This window comes from Patagioenas fasciata, chromosome Z (genome assembly GCF_037038585.1).
Source record: "Patagioenas fasciata isolate bPatFas1 chromosome Z, bPatFas1.hap1, whole genome shotgun sequence".
NCBI classification, from domain to species: Eukaryota; Metazoa; Chordata; class Aves; order Columbiformes; family Columbidae; genus Patagioenas; species Patagioenas fasciata.
Window position 1 is genome coordinate 5895870 of NC_092560.1, and position 19872 is coordinate 5915741.

A 19872-nucleotide genomic window follows, 5' to 3' on the forward strand; every position below is an offset into this window, starting at 1 on the left:
CAGTCTGTTTACAGCATGGTATATGTATTCTATACCATTTGGAGTAATTTTTAAAAGCCTTTAATGTAAGATATCTGAACAGATTTTCTGTAGAAAAAGCAGCTTCAGAAAGGGTATAGTTTTGTTCTGCCCCATTTTCTTGTTAAGATACAGCAGTAAAATTACTGAAGATTTCAGACATATTACATCTGTTCTTTGAAAGAGAACATCATAAAAGACATAAAATTACTGTTCTGGTAGATTACAAGCTGTAGTGTATATCTGCTGAAATTGGCTTTATAGAAGGTTCTTCTAAGTTGACGTAGTTTAGAAATAAAATACTAACTTCTTTTGGATCATACCCTACCTGAGCAGTGGAATAACTCTGTCAGCTCTGCTCTTAAACCACGCAGGCTTTGCCCAGAGTTCAGGCTTAGCGAAGCAGCTGGAAAGCCACAGATGGACATCACTCTACTGGTGACCAGTTAAGGAGTAGAGTCGGTCCTATGCCATGTATTTCCTACTGCCGTCTGGATAGAAAGGAAGAATATATAGGACTGATATTCTTTAAAGTGTAATAGATCCTCTGTTTTTCTGATGGAACTGAGGACTCAGAAGAAATTGTATCTATATGGAGTTGGTGCTATATTGCCAGTGTTCCTGGAGCAGCATAGATGTGTCACCACGTGGTCCCGTTGGAGCTCATGGGTAGTCTGGGTATAAAGGGCAGTGGCATGAATTGTAAGAGGGATGGATTCGCTGGGGATGATGAGGCATTATGGTACTATTGCGCAATGTTTGTGGCATTTTCTAACATAAGTACCAGCACAGGATGGATCTTTATACAGTATTTATGTTCTGCAGTATTCAACCTGAAATGAAGTGGTGATGAAGTTTATAGATACAACAGGCTTCTGCATTCAATACAGCCATCTCAGGCTTTCAAAAAATTTTCTGCGTTAGAGATGACTATATGTATTCTTGGTGTCTGTGTAGTGACCTAGTTTGCTTATCACCAACTACCTTGAATTTTTAGACTACGTGCACTGTTGTCCTGTTATCTGGAAGAGTAAAGAAGAGGTTGTGGTGGTTTTTGTTGCTGTTGTTGTTTTGTTTTGATTTTTTTTTGTTGTTGTTTTGTTGGTTTTTTTGTTTGTTTTTGTTTGTTTGTTTGTTTTTTGTTTTTTTTTAAGTACAGATGGGAGAAGAGTGGTCTTCTATTTACTTGCATTTTTTATTTCTTCAAGATTGAAGTTTTTATGAGATCCTACTTTCTTCCTTTATGCAAAGGTTTACATGGAGTTTTTCTCTTTTCCTGGAACACTTTTGATAGATTGAAAGCTTTCTAATACTTCTGAAAATCAGCAGTGTTATTTGAAAGTGCTTTTCATGTTTAAGAATTATATTGTAATTTAACCCATTGCTTCTTTTATCTGGACTATTATTTTATCCCTTTTCCTTTTATTTTTTCCATTTGGGATGTTGAACAGACTTGAACTCCTGGATATTTTATGTTTTGGTTAATGGTTCAAAGAGCGAGGGCCCTGATAGATGTTAATCCAAATTTTATATTTAAAGTAAGTTTCTTTTCACATTTAACTCCTTCAGGAATATGGATTTTTGTGGCTTTGCTTGGTTTCAATAACACAAAGAGATCTCTTGTGAGTACAGCAGAATAACATTACACCAGAGCTTCCTCTAGATTAGTGTCTGCAGCTTTGCCAAAACTATTATCTATATTACAAGCTGTCACTTCATGTCCAAAATGACTAATTAAATCTTCAAATCAGATGTGCATTTTTTTTTATTATTATAAACATAGTTTAAGCTTTTATGGTTTTACAGAACTTTCAGGAAAGAGCTGCATTAGAAAATGGACTAAAACCTCTCTGAAATTTTGGGTTGTTATATTGCATTTTCAGGTTTGGACTGCTGTCTCTCAGGGAAAAAAACCTGCAAGTTCTGCATTAGGTGTGTTTGTGCCTTGATGACTGCAAGTCCCATTATGATCTGATCTGAGGCCTCTAACCTGGCTTGCTTGCCAGAAATTTTATACAACTCCTATCAACATTTTTTTTTATGCTAGTGGTGAAATCATGCTTTTGCAATAATCCAATTGAATAACAGTGTCTGTATGTGAAGTGAACACCACTGTCTTTGAAATGTAGGTGGCATAGTTGGCCATTTACTCTTGGGAGAACATGGTTCCTTTGTTTCCATTCCAAACAAGACTGCCTCTGGCATGGGCTTGACCAGCTATCATGGTAGATCAGAAACACTGACCCAGATGAAAGGTACTGAGGGAAGATGCTGCTGTACCATCCTCAGGCTGCAGAGAAGCCCAGGGTGGTGACAGTGAGGGCTTTTTCCTGCTGAGGTGTGCTGCATGTCATCAGACATGACAAACATGAGATTTACAGCATCTTTTGAAGACCACACAAAGTCAGCAACTCGAGTCCTGCCTTGCAAAGGAAGAGGGAAATCTAGAGGACCACCTCCCAATGAGTTGTGGATAGAAACTTCCATGATGGGAAAGCTGGAAGCTTACCGCTTCTGGCATCACATCACAGATTCTTCTCCAGTTCTGCAGTTATAGTTACCAACCATGTTAGCAAGCAAATAAAAAAAGGAGGGTGATAACTAATGAAAACTCACGTGTGGGGAACAGACGCAACCATCCCCTGACCTGACAACTTCTCTCTGGTGCTTATATTTGGGATGCTGCAGAGAAACTATGGCCAGTGATACTGCTGGGAAAGCCTGGCAAAGAAAATGTGTGGTTGCTGCTGAATGGGTTGGGTGATTTGATATGACAGCAGGCAAGAAGGCAGAGGAACTAAATACAGCCATTCCCATAGTCCTCCCCAGACAGCCCCGCCAGATCTCTGTGTTTGGTGACATGGGTCAAGGAGAAATAAAAACAGCAGTGGGTGAGCATCAAGGTGGGACGGATGGAGACAACCTCACCCATGGGCCAATGGGACAAGGTGGACTGCACCTGAGGGTGCTGAGGGCTGACCAGTGGCCTTGGAGGGCGAGATGTCTATAACCTCTGGGTGGTCATGGAGATCTGGGGACATCCCCTGTGACTAAAGAAAAGTAAATGTTACATCCATTTTCCAAAAAGACAAAAAGGTTAACTGAAGGGGAAACTCTAGTCTGGGCAGCCTTGCTTAGTCCTTGGGAAAGTCATGGGCAAGTGAAGGAAAGGGTGACTGGAAGTTGTCACCATAGGTTTACCAAGGGTAAATCACACCTGATGGCCTTCTGGGAAGAAATGACTAGTGTGTGGATAAGGGGAGAGTGGTGAGTGTCGTGTACCTGGGCTGTAGTAAGGCTCTTGACACTGTTGTTGTTCTCACATCCAACTTGGGCCATGGTGGTTTGGGTACATGGGCAGAGAGACAGGTAATAAACTGGCTGGATTATGTGACTCAGAGAACTGTGGTTAATGGGGCATACAGGCACAAAACTTAACAAGTGACGCACCACTGTGTTTCAACTGGGACCTCCAGTTCAGGAGAGACCTGGATGAATGGGGGTAAGGTCAGGGGGACCACGGTGTTGGTGGGGACTGCAGCTCCTGTTCTGCAAACAGGGGGACCTGTGGGACCAACTCTGTGTCTGCAGATGGTGGGCAGCCTCATGGGGACAAGAGCAGCCCCACTGCCTGTGGGAAGGGGGCTGAGGAGACAGAGACAGACCCCTCACAGCAACGCATGGCAGGAGAGTGAGAGTCATCTTCTCTGCAAATATGACCCTTACTGCGAGGGGTGGAGGGAGGGAGTGTGAAGACTTGGGTCCCTTGTAAACCCCATTTTGAATAGCTGTGTGAGATTGAGAGTGCTGTTCAATTAACCATCTGCAGAAGAGCATTTTGTTTTTGTTGCTGTTTTGTTTTGTTTTTCTTTTCAACATAAAGAGTAGGATTGTATTTTATTTAGATGGTAGCAAAAATGAAGTCTCAGACCTACAGAGTGCATCTGGTGTTTTTTTAATTTTATTTGCTTGTTTACTTTGTAATTGTTGCTTATCATTAATAAAGGAGACTAAGCAACATTAAACAAGCTGCAATTTTCATTCTTTTTGCTATTTTCACTTTATAGTCTTGCAGTTGTGTGGGTTGGCAATAAGAACCAAAACCCAAAGATTTACTTCCATTATTAAGATTCTTTTATATTTGCTTATGAAATAGAAAGGGATAAAAAGAGTAGCAATATGTGGAAATTCTTCTTGAACATTTTCCTTCTTGAGACAGTAATAATAGAAATGTCTAATTTCCAGATTGTGACAAAAAAACACGGCTTTCAAGCATATTGGAATGAAGTTATGAGTTGGCGTTTTAAAATGCAATCTGGTTTTGACACAAGAAATCTCAGATGAAAACCTCCTGCTATGATGATGAGATTTATAGGTGTAGGATTCAGTGATCATGCATGGAGTTTAACAACTCTGCTGATATGAGTGTTAAGGGAAGAAATTAAAATGAACTCAATTGACGATTAATTTTGGTTACACTCAGGGGGAAGAACAGACATTTTCAAATAATTAATTATCTAATTTAAAACCTCCTTATTCTTGGCTGAGGTAAGAAATTAGATATTTTGTATAATAAAACATCTGATCTTTAAAAGTAATGGGAAGTGCTATTATTTTTCATGAAAACTATAGGTGCTTCAGTTCACTGGGCTCTGCCTCAAGAAATTAGTTTCAAGCAAATTAGCCAATAAAATGAAGGTACCCTGCACTAGGTTATTAATAAAAGTGGTATGTAAGCATAGCTGATCAGTATATGACAATCTATATAAGAAGAGAAATAAAAGTATGCAGAAATTAAATGGTCTTGATTACTGACCATTGGTCATAAGCTATATTTCTCTTGGTTTGATATGAAATGTATCTTTTGCTTGAAAAATGAAGACATGTCAGTCGAATAAGATGTGAAGCTTTCATTGTCACTGCTTGCCTTCATTACAAATTGAGAGTGCTCAACAGAATTTAGAATCAAAAAAGACACAATCTTGCAGTGCTGTGAATTCTGGAAAACATATTCTGAGACATAATCATTTCACTTCTTATCACCAAAGTTATCAACTGAGGATTACGTTCAGAGATAATGTTCAGATTCTTGTATTTTTCTCTGATACTTACACAAGTGTTCTCTCCCAGCCAAATGCACCACAGTGTGAGAGCCCCAAATTAAGGGCATGGTTTCTAGTTTAACCTTTTCACTAGAGTCCTGAAATAGTAACAGTCCTGCTGATACGGCACTGGTGGCATAATGTCTGCAGGATGCTCAGATGAGGCAGAACAGTTACTGATTTCTGTTACTCCTGCTTAGTGCCTTTGGCTGCAAGAATAAGGTGACTGTGTTTTATTTTCTAACCATTAGCTTGATGGGCAGTTGTGCAAGTATCCTGTTACTGCACCTATAATTTCTAATCTGGAGCATGAAATTGCTTTGAAAATTTTAACAGTGGTATTTGGGGTGAGTAGTATGTCTCTCTTTTTGTAAGAAAGTGTATTGAATTGCAGCCGAACCAGTGGCATGGCAAAAGGTTTCATGGCATGTCTTTGAAGACCATGGTTAAGTAAATCTGTCCAATTCTGTTCTCACAGTGTCTAGAGACATACCAGCTGGCACCATGGCATTGTGTGTAGCCAACCATACCAAAAAAAACAAAAAAAATCCCCAAATTTTGCAGCCTCAGGATAAAAGAAAATGCTGGTTGAACACAGACAGAGCCTAATGAATGATGAGATTGTGATGGTCAAAGTGGCTACAGAGCTTGTGATCCCCTGGTCCAACTAAAGGTCAGCAGTGTGGTGTTGCAAGGAGAGTTTTAAGGACAGGTTTAGAGAAGATGAAAGGGAGCTTTGTTGAACTCAAAAATGTCTTTCCAGAGCTAAAGGGTTGTGTGGGAGAGAATGAAACACAGGCTGCTGTGGTGACGAATTTTCAAATATATGGAAGGTTCAGCTGGACTTCTTGTTCCTAAGAGATGATGTGTTAAGAGAAATCCTTTCAAAGAGCTTTGAAAATACAAAGCAGTGAACTATGCTGGACATGATAGGAAAGGGTGAGAAAATGGAGGTGTGAAAGGACAGTAATGATCTAGGTAAAGAGAAAGGCTTATGTAATACTCCACAATAGCATTTGGAAAGTCACTGTTCCATTTCTGAAAGCATTAGTGAAAGATGACAAATTAATACAAAATCAAGAAGATGAGAATTTGGGATGATTAGCTGTGCCAGTGAATAGGAAGGGCTGTGTCTGAGGGGTATAATTAAGGAAAAATTGGCAGAACATCAGCCAGCTTAGTTCCTCACTCTCACGCCGTTTAGAATCAAGTGGTGACCAAAGTAATAGTGGTCAGTATTGCCATATTATTTTGGTACCATAATAACTATTGTAATTCAGGATCATTCATATGCTGGCAGGAAATCAAGGTCACTGTGGACTTTGAGGGAGTAGTTTGCTTGCTAGTGTGCTCCTCAGAGAAGTTGAAGATTAAGGCTCAAATCTTTGTTCTTTATTCGAATCTCTCTGTCCAGAAATTCCAGGACACATTAGGAAGAGCTCTTCTGTCTGCCCGTGGGACGCAAATACATGAAGTAAATGGTGAAAAGGGGAAGCCTATCCCTAACAAAGACTTTAGATCAGCTAGTTGAAGATGTCAAGCTGATTCTACTTGGCAGTGTTCAGAAGAAAAATCTGCATTGTAGCCACACTGCTTGAGCTGCCAGAGTGAAATGAAAGCTTGAACAAGAGGCGATTAATCTGTTATAAGGATTTGGGGAATAGACCAAATTTATTCCAGTCTTAAGCTCCGCTGCACGTTTTTCTTAAATATGGTGTGCAGGAGAGCCTCTCTTTTCTAAAGTGAGGGATGTGGAGAACTTCCAAGCTGCCAGACCCAAGCTGTGTGTACAAGCATTGTACTATACTGGGCTGAGGTCTGAGACCCCTTTACCCTCCATGCTACCACAGCCTCTTGTTTGCACAGCTTTCCAAGGAAAGAAGAACCAGATGCCACATCTGTGATTACTCCAACCTAAACTGGGTAATTAGGGACTACAGTCTTGGGACAAGTCATGAAGTCAGCTAGAAGATCATTTCAGATTTAGTTTGTGAAGGTCAGAGTGTAAGTCATTTGGAAAGCAATGGTGAAAGAAAAAGGTATTTTTTAATATTACTGGTGCAAAACATGTTACACAGAATAGAAAGGCTGGATAATTATTGCATGCAGGTCACACCAGTACCATCAGCCTTCAAAAAGCAGTCTGGTGGATGATTTAATTGAACTGACTTAGAAAATTATTTACCTTAGGCAATATACACAAACGTTTTAGATGACCATGTGAAATGATTCAATGAACTCATTGGGTACTGGAGCATGTTTCATGAGAGAAAGAGATAAAGAAATTTGATTTTATGTTAACCAACATTAGTCAGGTCCATTTTATCCCGCAGGAGGAGAAGTGAATCTCTGGAATAAGTTGTGATGAGCAGTAGTTTGAGGCACTGACCTGCTAACTTAGGCCGAATGGATGTCATTGGTGCACATCAGTAAAACTTGTTTGTTTCTTCTTTTTTTAGCTATTATATTTCAAAACTTCCTTTGGAACATGAAAGATGGAAAGTACTTACTGGCAGTTGAAACCATATAAGAACATTTTTGTGAAAATAGATCTCTATCAGTTTTTTAAGTGCAGAAGTCAGAATTGTCCAGTGTAAATCCAGACTTGTGAGTTAATTTGTTGTGGGACCTTGACTTCCATTTGTGCTCTCTTTGCAGAATCTGTGTGCTACCAAAAGAAGATGAGGAGCTATCCATTTTCCTTGAGCTCCCGCTTTAAAAATATTTTAAGTCTCTTGTACTTGAATAGTATTAACAAAACTGCATGTATTAACACTTAAAAACAGTGGAACATTGAGAAGGAGAGAATCTCCTTATATTGTGTCCCTTGTCTGCACGAACTGAGAAAGGAGTAGTGTACGTAAAGAAGTGTACATTAATTAATTTTTATCTCCTCTTAAAGATAAAAATAACTGGTCTTAAGAAATAAATGAGATTAAAATATTTATGATTTTCTACCTGGCTTTTTGGGGGAAGGTGTTAAGGAGACCTGACTCTAACATAACAGTTCTTTTGTTCCCCCTAGACTTTTGAAATCTCAGATTGTAAAAAGATTTTAGGTGGACATTATTTACTGTCAGAGTGAAAATTGAATGGAAGGCAGATCTTGCATAGGTTAACATTTTTGTTTAGTCCTACTGAAAAAAAAAAAAAAGTCAGTGATAGCAGAGTCTAAGAGGAAATGAGCCATAGAGGTGAAAGTAACTTAAGGTTGTTTCTGCATTTGTCTCCATAGTCTTTTGTCAGCAGTTGCTGTTTTCAGAAGGAGCCCTGCTTGCTCCTGGTTGAAAGCCAGAGCTTGGTTCTCGGCAATTTGGAGCAGCTCTGTCTTCCACCAGCTGAGAGTTTGGCCCCAGGTTTTGACAGAGAACTGCGCCTTAAAGCATCTGCTGCTCCTTTCCTGTGTTCTCTTTTATGGGCATCAATTGTGCGAAGTTTTGGTTGCTGCACGAATAATGACTTGTACTTGCGGGAAAGTAGCATTTTGCTACTGTTTGCTTCCCATAGGCATTTATACACTCTACGTTTGTGAGCATCTGCCTAACTCATGGATAACAGAAAAATGTAAACAAATACTGTGTTCAAATAAGCCTGTGTAACCTTAAGAAAAAAAGACTAGTGATAAGTTGAATAGCTGTAGAACATCAAGCAATACTATAATAAAACCCAAATGCACTTGAGTGTGGTGATACTATGAAGTCTTACTGTATGAGTAATGGTTCAAGCATCTACATATGATATTTAATAGTATCAGCTTGCCTGGGGTGTTTCCTGCCTGGGCTGCATTCCTTGTATTTTTCTATTGACTCTCTGCATTCTTGCCACTCTCTCTTCCAATAGAGTTACAGCTCAGCTTGCTGTAACTCAAGTGCCAGGATACATTTGTCTGTGTCATTCACAGAAATTAGCAAAGCAAAGGTGAGTTTTATTTTAGCAATAGATGTGAGCAAAGCTGTAGCTTGTAATAAAATTAATAAAATTTGCTTTGTGGTTTTTTTTTTTTAATTTGTAAAAACTTATTTTAGTGGTAAATACACTCTGCTTAAAAATACCTTGGTTTTAAATCACATTTAAGATTAATTATGTGTCTACTTTATGTTCTCACCGAGCAAGATGGAGCAGCCTCTCTTCAAGGTCATCTCTATTTTGGAGTTCATTAATGCTATCAGGATACAGACTAAATGATGATGACATGCAGTCAAGACCACATCAGGAAATGTCACCCCCTGTTTTACTGGTGATGCTTGTGGTGTGGCCACTGGAATGACCTTTGAGATGAAACAGTAGGAAGGATTAGAGCCACGGAGGAGGCAACTGTGGAGGGATTGAAGGGATTGGTTCTTGATCACCAAGATCAACAGGTTTAAAATGTGTGTCCTTCAGAACTGGAGACGTTAAATACATTCCATTGATTTCAACTATGTTACAGTTATTTTTAAGCCATTTCACATTTCTTTCATTAACTTCCTAACTACTGAAGTTTTTAGGAGCAGGAAAGTAAATCATGCTGATAACAGACTTCCATTAAACAGAAATAGTAATTTTCTGCACTAGAAATGCATGCATTTTTCGTTTTGAACTAATGAGATGTATATAGTGAGTCAGCTTAAAATTTCACAATTAAAACCACTGAGTAATACAATAGAAGAATTTTTTGAAGCAAATGAATTTCCAGATTTCCATAACTGTCTTCAGAAGAAAATGAATATATATAGTATGTATTTTCTTACAAAAATATAAAGTTGTTGCTCTTCTTAAAAGGCAGAAAGAAAAGAAAATGTGAGAACATATACTAGATGCATCATAAGAATTAGGTATTTCTTGAATGCAGTGGCTAGTATCAGAAATGTCATGGTCTCTCACTAAGGTCTTCATGATTGTCAAAGCATTTAAAATATTTCCTTGAGTAATGTAAACCTAAAATCCTGGTATATTTAATCCTGAAGGTAAATGTAAGCATTTCTTCTCAAGTTTGAGAGCATGCAGTCATTCAAGTATTCCCTTTGCTGTTTTTTAGAAAGCTGGATTTTTGACTGCACTTCAACAGTGACTTGTTTAACTGGACAGTCTTCCACATTTAGCAGTGATGAAATGGGAATGATGTGTTTGCTTTCACCGGTGTTGCCACAAGAGGATTTAAATAATCTAGCACAATTTAAGTCAAGGACTATTCCAGCAAAAAAGCCTAAGGACAGCAGATTCACCAATATGATAGACTAGGATAGAGAAGTCAATGGAGAACTTAATGGTATAGACAATAATAATATAATTTTAGGCATTTAAAGATTAAGTCAAAAGTTTAATAAGCAAATGCAGTCCTTAAAATAGCCATGCTGGGTATTTTTAGCTTTATCCAGAACCACTTGTAACTGTGTTACAAACCTGTGTTTGAGTTTGTTTATGAGATTTTCAGTAGGACTCCCCTGTGATACAAAGGATACCTTCTCTTTGTTTGCTAATAGATCAGGTACCAGCAGGCGGGGCTGAAGGTTACACAGCTTTTACAGATTTTAGAAAAACTCCAGTGTGACTGCTTATAAAAATGGACTCTTACCTGAAAAAAAACCTCTAGTGAAATTCTGGTTACATATTTGGGACATTTCACATTTGAATTGAAGTATTTGAACCAGAGTCATTGATGAAAATATTCTTTCCCTGGATGAGAATGGTATCCTGGGAGTCTGTTTGCATCTGGGAATGCTTTTTGGTTTGCTTCGTAAAGCATTTGGCATGATGAAGACCTACTTCACGACTAGTAAGTCGCTTAGACATCTCATTACCCGGAGCAGTGCATGTGTAGAAACCATCATGTGGCTCCCCATGGTTTGTTTAGGGATGATTGGTGCACATAGTTCTCAGGTCTTTGTTGCATACTGGTAACTTGGGGTCTGACCTTCAAGAATAAAAAGTCTTGAATCTCCCTATACATGTTGCATCCCTTGGCCCTAGTCAGTCTGCTGCTTTGTGCAGTCTCCAGCTTCTTGTGCAGCCACAGGAGAAGAATTAGGTGGCTTTGAACGAGATTGAGTCAAGCTACCAGTGTAGGCATGTGGAAGTGCTAGTAAACCACAGCCAAAACCTTTTCTTGAAAGACTTTGTCGAAGGTTTGCACAGAAGAGATTGACCTACACATGGTAGGAATTTCCAGTCACAGCTGCTCTGTGTTGGCTGCAGGATGTCATGTACTGGTACACCTGCAGTCAAAAAGTAGCACCATACCAACACAACATACATTACAGTGTCCTTACTTCTTTCAGGGTTGGTGTGGGCTCTGATGCCTATAGATCTGTCTGAGCAACTCTGGTCAGCACAGACCTGCTCTAAATAGATTTTTTTTGCCTGTTGCTCACTTTTTTTTTTTTCATGTGCTTTAAAGAAGTTGCCCTGTGAAAACAGGAAAATAAACTGGAAAGCATAAATAACATTTTCTGTCTCTTAACTACACGTAACTACTAGAATTATCTTATAAAACCTAGACAAATATTTGACTATAATTAACATGCTTTTCAACTTATGCACAACTTGCCTGTTATTTAACCAATGGTTTAGAAAACTGGAGTACTGCTGGAGGATCCATCACATCTGCAAAGGGTCTGTGTGGAGCAGGTCATTACCTAAAACAGGGAGCTGGACTGTCATGCTTGGCACAGACAGGGAAGCTTGAGAAGCAGTCAGTTTTTTTCAGGGCTTTTGTTGGTTTGGTCTGGTTTGGTTTGATTTGGTTTGGTTTAGTTTGGTTTGGTTTGGTTTGGTTTTGTCTTGTTTTTTGGGGAGTTGGTGGTTTTTTGTTTGTTTTTGTTGTTATTGTTGTTTTTTTGTTGTTGTTTTTTTTTTTTTTTTTAATCAGGGTTTACATGCATACATATGCACACTAGAATGGATGAGACTATGTGTTACATGAGTTGAATAGGAAAGCTCATTTTCTCACAGCCCAGCATATGCTATGAGTGCAGAGCAAAGAGGCTGGACCCCATTTGCCCCTCTGTGTTGCATGTAGTCCAGCAGTGCTGGAGCAATAAGCAATGGTGCTCAGGAATGCGTGTGCCAAAGGCGAACTGCACTTCCCTGGAGCAATGGGGCAGCACAGAGGACATAGTCTTATACAGGGTTATGTCATCTGCAAAAAGCATCTCAGTGTTACTCCTAGCTCGGGGCTCTGCCTGAAGGCACAGACCAGTGTCAGGGTTTTATGTTCTGTACTCTCTGCTTTCTTGTCCCTTTTCTTCCTTTTTTCCCTGGTTCCTTTTTCTTTCCCTTTTCATCACGTAAACACACACATCCTTGGTTTGGTAATGAAATGCAAAGGGTGTTTACTGGGACAGAAGGAGCTGGCATAGCATCCTGGGAGGAAATTTGAAAGCTGCCCTTTGCCAAATACTTATAAGCTGTGAAGCAGCAGGAGGGAGGGATTGTCATAAAAAGATCACGAGGCTGTTTCATCTGTGTAAAATCAGAGATGTTTGTCATGTTATCGAACAGCCAAGTGTTTTTTATTAATTCCTGTAGTGTTTTGCTAGGTATTCTGTACTTAGGAATCTTACCAGAATATAAAATATTTAAAGAGCACCATCTATTTCTTTCTGAAATTACCTCTTTCTGTTTTGTTTAAATTGTCCGATTAGTAACTAGTCATTTTTTTTACTTGTTTACGGCCATGTTTATAGTTATGAAAATTTAATCTCAACTGTTACTGCAAATTAGTTTCTTCATTTAGGAAAAAAATACTTTATCAGACAAATACAATTGTGAATTATTTAGTTCTTCATAGTGGAATGATGATTTGTGTCTTTGTGAATATGCAAGACTCCTTGTCTTATTCTAGCACTTTCAGTAAAATGATAGTCTTGGTCACCTGAGGGTTAATGTGTCAAAAAATGAGAGGAATTTAATAGTCTGACTGTGCTTCTTGAACAATTCTCTAGTCACATGTGGGAGTATGTGAAGCAAATAAAGTAAATATCCAGGAAATTTTCACAGTTTTAAACGTGGGATTTTTTTTTTTTTTTAAATGATGGAAATCACTGAGTGAATTTTAGTTACTCACATTAGTCATATCTAAAGAAGTATTATTTTAGAAATGCTAAGTAACCAACATGTAGGTTAAAGATGTCGTTTTTTTGAAATGTAAGTTCTCTAAGTATTGTTGTGTAGGTTGTATAAAGTAGTCTAGATAGGAATAATTGATTTGGTATGGCATTTGTATCTGTTTTAAGGGTTTTGGTATGTATATGCATGAGGCTATGGAAATGACTGTCTATTTTGACTGCTGCGTTCAGTGGTAGCCTTATGTCAAGCTTCAGAGGTCTTTTAAAAGTCATTTCTGTGCTAACAGCATTCTGTCAGTTTTTTTGGAGAGACTGAAATTATTCTGGGAGCTGGATTTTTAGGCAGAGTACTAAATGCCTTGATGTGAGTTGCTTTGTCATCAATCCTTAAATTGGAAGGTTTACGTAAACCTTGTTTGTGAAGTTTAAGTAGCACACATGCCTGTATCTCTCCTCCCATGCAACTGGAAAGCTGATGATTAGGTCTGCTGTCCATACTATGATTAATTTTTTATGCGCCAAGAAATGTAAATGTATGCCTTTGATCAAAATCAACTGACTGAGAGAAGACTGAGAAGGTGATCAAGGAATATGTAGTTAATTAGGCTGTTCATTGGAGTTGCAGACTGAATAAGACATGGAGTTGTAGATAACTTGCATAGAGTAACTCCACGTTCTCCATGCTGTAGCATGAGGACTGTAGTACCTGCATTGGACATGTTTCTCACTACATGGCTACCAGTTGCCTGATTAAGTGATTTCATTGTAACATCAGCATTAATAGAACTGCTTGAGAGTAGAGGTTTCGAAGGCTTTTGCTTATGGAACTCCAAATGTAAGGCTGTATTCTCTAAAACATTGTACCTTAATTTTGAACACACAGTAAATACAAGTTCAAGGTTTTTGGTTCCAGATCAGAACTTCCCCCCTCTGAAGCAAAATGATACTCTGATATAGACATTTTCCTTTTTCCAGCGTGTGTTTGATGTAAGTAGTATATAATTTGCTCTACCTAGCATAAGAGAAATACAGTCCTGCTTTAGCTTAACTTGTTCAAAATGTGTACTGACTGGTAATCCAGCAGTTCATAAGTCTATTAGTAATATTGGTAATATCACTGAAGTAATATGTAGGCACCTTTTCCAATTTTCAGACTCTTATGTATGAATAATTTACATACTTAAGTACTTGTGTCAGTAGCGATACTTTAAATGTGTAGGGAAAACACCAGGAAAGAACAGTGGCTGAAATTAGCAGGAATGTTTTATGTTCTTGGTGTTGGTTTATCTAAGGAGTGATTCTGATTTCTGCACTTGTGCTGAACCCTCTATTCCTCTCTGTGTACTTTAATTCACTTTTTTTTTGTGACCATGACTGTATATAATAATCCACTTGAGAGCTCACTGAGACCTCATAGAATGATACTCAGGTTTTTGTATTGCTACCAGAAATGCCAGATCTAATACCTCCTTAGCATGCCACTTGCCTTTATCATGGAATGAGAACAGTATGGATTATATGATTGATTAGGTCTTTGAGCCTGCAGCTCAGAGCAACCCGTTAATGCCCAGATATTGAGAACTGGCGTGTTGTTCTAGTAAATGCTATCCCATCAGTATTATTGCATTCCCTGAGTTCATCCAATTATTCCTCTGTTATACCAATCTGCCTCAGTATTGATAACATTTCCCAGCTTTGTATCACCAGTGAGATTGCTAACAGAAATACTAAAAGACCTATTCAGTGACACATTTCAGAAGCAATGCTGGTCTTTGCCATAGTTACTTTTTTCAGCACGCTCATTATCCACATGAAGTCCATATTCACCTCACATTTCCTCTGCTAATGACGCTGACAGGAGGCCCCACTAACGCTGAGTTGGTGAATATAATTCCTCCAGCATGTTGCATAAAACATTGCAGTTACAATTAAATCATATGGAGAACAAGGATATAGTTGACCTGTTATGATGATGATGTATTTCTGGTTCTGTTGTGAAGGTGATGGCTTAAGACATGCATTAGACTCATTACAATTTCACTGCATAGTGTCTGAGTCCAGAAAAATGGCACTTCTAATTACGCTGGTAGATGTGGGCAGGATGTCTGTTGTTATGGGTGTCGGCAAACCTGTGATAGGTGAAGCGTGTGAGGTGAAACAGAGCGTTCCTGATCACTCTGGAGGAGACGGTATCCATAATATATGGCTGTGCCTCTAGGTGTCCTATGTAATTATGATGTAAGCTTGAGAACTGGTAGGAAAAAAAAAAGAAAAAGAGCAGTTCAATAGCTCATAAATGCTATTGTCATCTATGTATCAGTATTGAATGGTGTCAATACAAAAAGTATTAACATAATAAAAGGTATTTTAGAAGTGGTTTCGAAGACGTGTTGAAGACAGTGATACAATAGAATATCTTTCTAATTTTCAGCTTTCTTTTATTTTTAGCTTTATCTATAAGTTTGTTGTTTAGAGAAGAAAAGTCCTGAATGGGGAGGAAGAAAGAAAACAATAGTGTTCCTTTTCCAAGTGGAAGCACAAAGAAATTTTTGTAGAAGGTGGTTATGAGCACAATAAAAGGCATCAGTTTGACAGAGTACTTAGGGGAAGTGTCAGATGCTCAGTGGTCCTTCTTTAGATCATGTCGAGCCACCTTTTTGGTTGATGATAGAATTGTAAGGTTCAATTCTATTTCATCAACAGCTCTGTCTTTTTAAAATATACTTCTTTAGCGTAGGTGTTATCTAAACTGGCTTCTGCATAACATTCTCCATCACTCATTATGGATATTTATCTCATTTGATTCTTCTTTTTCTTCCATGCCTACTCCTTATGCCTCCATCAGACATGCTTGTAATACATTGTCAAATTTTATGTAAGACTTTTTTCTCTTTTTGACAGCATTTCTTCTGTTGTTCCTTGTCCTCCCAGTTCTAGTTTGTGTTATGGCAACAAGCAAACTTTAAACAATTCAAGTGCCTGTGAATAACAGCTGTTGAAAAAGGTCTGTTTAAAAACTGTGTAGAATGATTTGTCACTATAAATCTAATCCTGAGTTTACTCCTTACACTATAAGCAGTCTTGCTGATTTTACTTAGAAAGACCTTCAAATGTCAGGAAAAATTTACTGCTTTCAGGTGCTTACCACAATTTATTAAAGAAATAATCTCTTGCACCTTTTATTGCTTTGTAGGTCCAAAAGTTCAGAATAAATCAATAGTAGTGATAGTATTTTGTACTATACTATGCTGGTTTAACTGAAAATGAGTTAATTTTCTTCACGCAGTTAGAAACCTTTCTTTTTCATAGCAAGCACAGTCATTATGTGGACGTAGTTTGAGAAGAAGACAACACTCAGCACAGAGTTAATGTTTTTACTTTCTCTGGTCTGAGAGCCAAGGACATTCTGAGCTCTGCACACAGGTGTGAGGCAGCCGAAAGGGGGATATGGATGGGGCAGAGCTTGACTAACACCCAGACTGATCAATAAGAGTATTCCATCCCATTAGCGTCATACTTCATATTTAAGGAGAGTTGGGATCTTCTGCTCTCTCTCTGGCCTTTTTTTGCCAGGAGTTCTGTTCAGGACTGTCGTTAGTTTGACCTTTTGCTATTGGAGGGGGCACCTGCTATCCTGACATTTTCAGATACCTCTGGGCCTTTCTGCCTTTTTTCTCTCTCCGGGATCGGCTGTTGGGATCAGGTGCTGCTTTCCTGGGACTGGCTGCTCAGTATGAACGAAGTTAGTGAGGAATTGCATTGAGTATCTTTTATTTGATATTCTATTTTCATTTTATATATATATATTTATATATATTTACTAGTAGTGTATTAGTATGTTGTTATTTTATTAAACTGTATTAATCTCAATGCAAGTTTCTCCTTTCCCTTTTGATTCTCTCCCGTTTGGGAGTGAGGAGGGAGAGTGAGCAAGCTAGCTCAGGTTAAATCACAACATATGCACGGAAATAATATTTAACCTAGTGGTCTACTTCTAACAGGTTTGAAGCAAAAAAAACCCCTATTTTTATTAGCTAAGGGAGGATTAACAAAGAACAGCAAAATACTCATAAAATTTTAAGTGTATCAGGTGCTTTTTTAAAAATCCCGAATTTGTACTAGCATTTGTGTGGCATTCCTGCACTTCACCAGATTTTGTTACTCACACCACTGAAAAGGGAACTTGTCCTGTCACATCGTCTTTGACAAAAAGTGTTATTACTCTAGAAAAAATACAATGTACAGCTGGTTTGATTTTACATGGAAGAGTCCACTACTGGAATAATCAAAGCCCAGTCTAGAAATGCACAATGAACAACTACAGGTGCATCTAAGAGGAGAGAAGGAATAACAATTTGTACAACAAAACATTACATTGTGCTCCTGGCTATCCCTATGAAATAGTCACGAGAGAACAAAATGTATTTTTGGTTTGCATATCCTCACTGCCTATCCTGAAGTGAGACACACATCATCTACCGAAGGGAAAAGTAAGACAGAAATCAGGTAGTTGCAGTGTTTGAGTTAATAAACCTCTGAGAGCTCAAGGAGAGTGCCAGAGGGACACGCTGGCAGCACATTTTGAATTGCAAAGGACTGGTACTTGGCAGCTTGGAGCACAATCATGGAGTTTATATGTGTGTAAGCAAAAAATAATGTACTATGTGGTTTAATACACTCAAACTGTATACCCAATGTAGACGTTTATTAAAATGTACTATACACTTGTACATTAAAGAAAGTACTATTACAGATACTGAAATAAAGATGTAACAGACATTACATTATTCTTCATTAATCCGTCATGTTTAACATAGGAAAAAGAAGGTGTTTTGGACCCAGGGGGTCTATGGTCTAACAATACCTGTAAAATCTACGAACGTAGATTTGTAGGTAATTTTATACATGCTTTTTTGGTTTGTGTGTGAGTTTTGGTATTTCCAAGGCCAGAGTTTTCAAAATGCTGTGCTAAGGTATTCCAGGCTTTCCATTGCAGGAGTATAGACTCTGGCTCCCTACAGCCTCTTTATGAGCTGCAGAAGGACGTCACTTACCTCAGAAAGGGCACAACAGCTCTGAGTCTGGATTGGGGTCTTTCACATTGGACGTGAATTTTCAGAATTTTTTTTTTTCCTCCAGCTGTTTGTGTAGGTTGTACAGCATGGAGTTCAGAGACTGTTCAGGAAATGTAGCATGAAGTACATGAACATAGACCTATCTTCCTCACTCTCACTTGTTTTATTATACTTGAGCACACTTTTTAGTTTGTTTTTTATTTCATTTTTTGGTTTCTAACTTTCTGTTGTGGACTTTTTCATAAGAAACTGTGATGCAGGCCCTCACTCATATGACAGATTAAAGTGGTTAAAGTGATTGATGTAAAGTTGATGGACATTATATGTAAGCTTGTACATATAAGTTTGACTTGTGTCTGTAGGCCGCTAAGTTGGTTAACTACTGAGTAGATTTTAAAAGATTCTTTTTCTTTTACTTGCACCTGCAAGGTCCACTGTTTCCTTCTGTAGCCGTGTGCATTCAGCTGCTTTAGAAATGGTGATGTTCCTAAATTCTCTCAACTAGTCACTGAAGCCTTCACTAGCCTCACCTGGTGTATTATGTAGTGATTCCTTGGTGGAAACTGGGATTAAAAAGCAAAACAACAATTAACTTGGAAACTTTAGCTCAGGAATTTTACCTGCTGAAACTGAACACATTTATTCTGCTAACTGTTCAGCTTAATCATCTAGCCCATATCACTCTCACTGTGTAGGATTGTCTTCCTGCTGAACATGCATTAGTACTTAATGAGGTAACTAATTTCTAAAATTTAAATCATGTGGCTGCCACTGTTCCCCTTCAGAGACAGTTCCAAGGTTTGATGTCAGCAGAAGTCTTTTGCTTTAGCTGTAAAAAGACTGGCAGGTTGAGAAAATCTTCTTCTGGTCATTGTAATAAAAATGAAGAGTGGATATTAAGAATTTCTGTATACCTTTTGATTGGTGCTTCATAGACCATTTAAGAGAGACAGGAACTAGCTGCAGTATCTGTTTTGAGCTTGCATGGAGTTCAGTTGCTTTATTTAAAGATCAACAACACATGTCATTCAATTTAAATAACTACATAATTAAAAAAAAAATGGGTATTGAATGCAAATAAATTATCTGGCTTTCCACGCCCTGTTTTTGACCAAGAACTCAGTATGCATTCTTCTATGTCCCCACTGTAAATTGCACTTGATTTGTCAGAAAGGGTTCTAAAAGTATTTATTTAGGTAGTTCAGTGAAAACTTTTCTAATGATGTATTTTCATTGTAAGAACAGATTTTAAACAGTTACTAGTATTTAGCATTTTTATAGTGTGAGCTGGCTGATACCTGATGATGGCAAGTGGGCTGCATATTTTGGTGTAGGGATGGGATCAGACATTAAGTAAATAATTTATAGCCAGCTATTTTTTACAAACTCCTAAGAAGGTAGCCATCTTTTAGTTTCCCATTATTCTACTCCGGGAATTGATGCACATTTAAAAATTAATCCAATTAAATTGTATACAGCTTTTTGTTTAGGAAAGCAGATAAAAACAGTTTATTGAAAACAGAGAAGTGCAGGGATGTCTGGCCAACCATACCAAAGAAGTGTGGTTATGTATTCCTTGGAAGGAAAACACCTGAGAGGAGTTGTAGGTCTGAAGTCTAGGCATTTGTGTGG

General features: G+C 38.2%; 1 protein-coding gene across 4 annotated transcripts in view; it reads left to right on the forward strand.

Annotated features, from left to right (window-relative positions):
- Positions 1–19872, forward strand: part of EDIL3 (EGF like repeats and discoidin domains 3) — a 250484-nt gene that overhangs the window by 11073 nt on the left and 219539 nt on the right. The gene's annotated exons all lie outside the window — the stretch shown is intronic.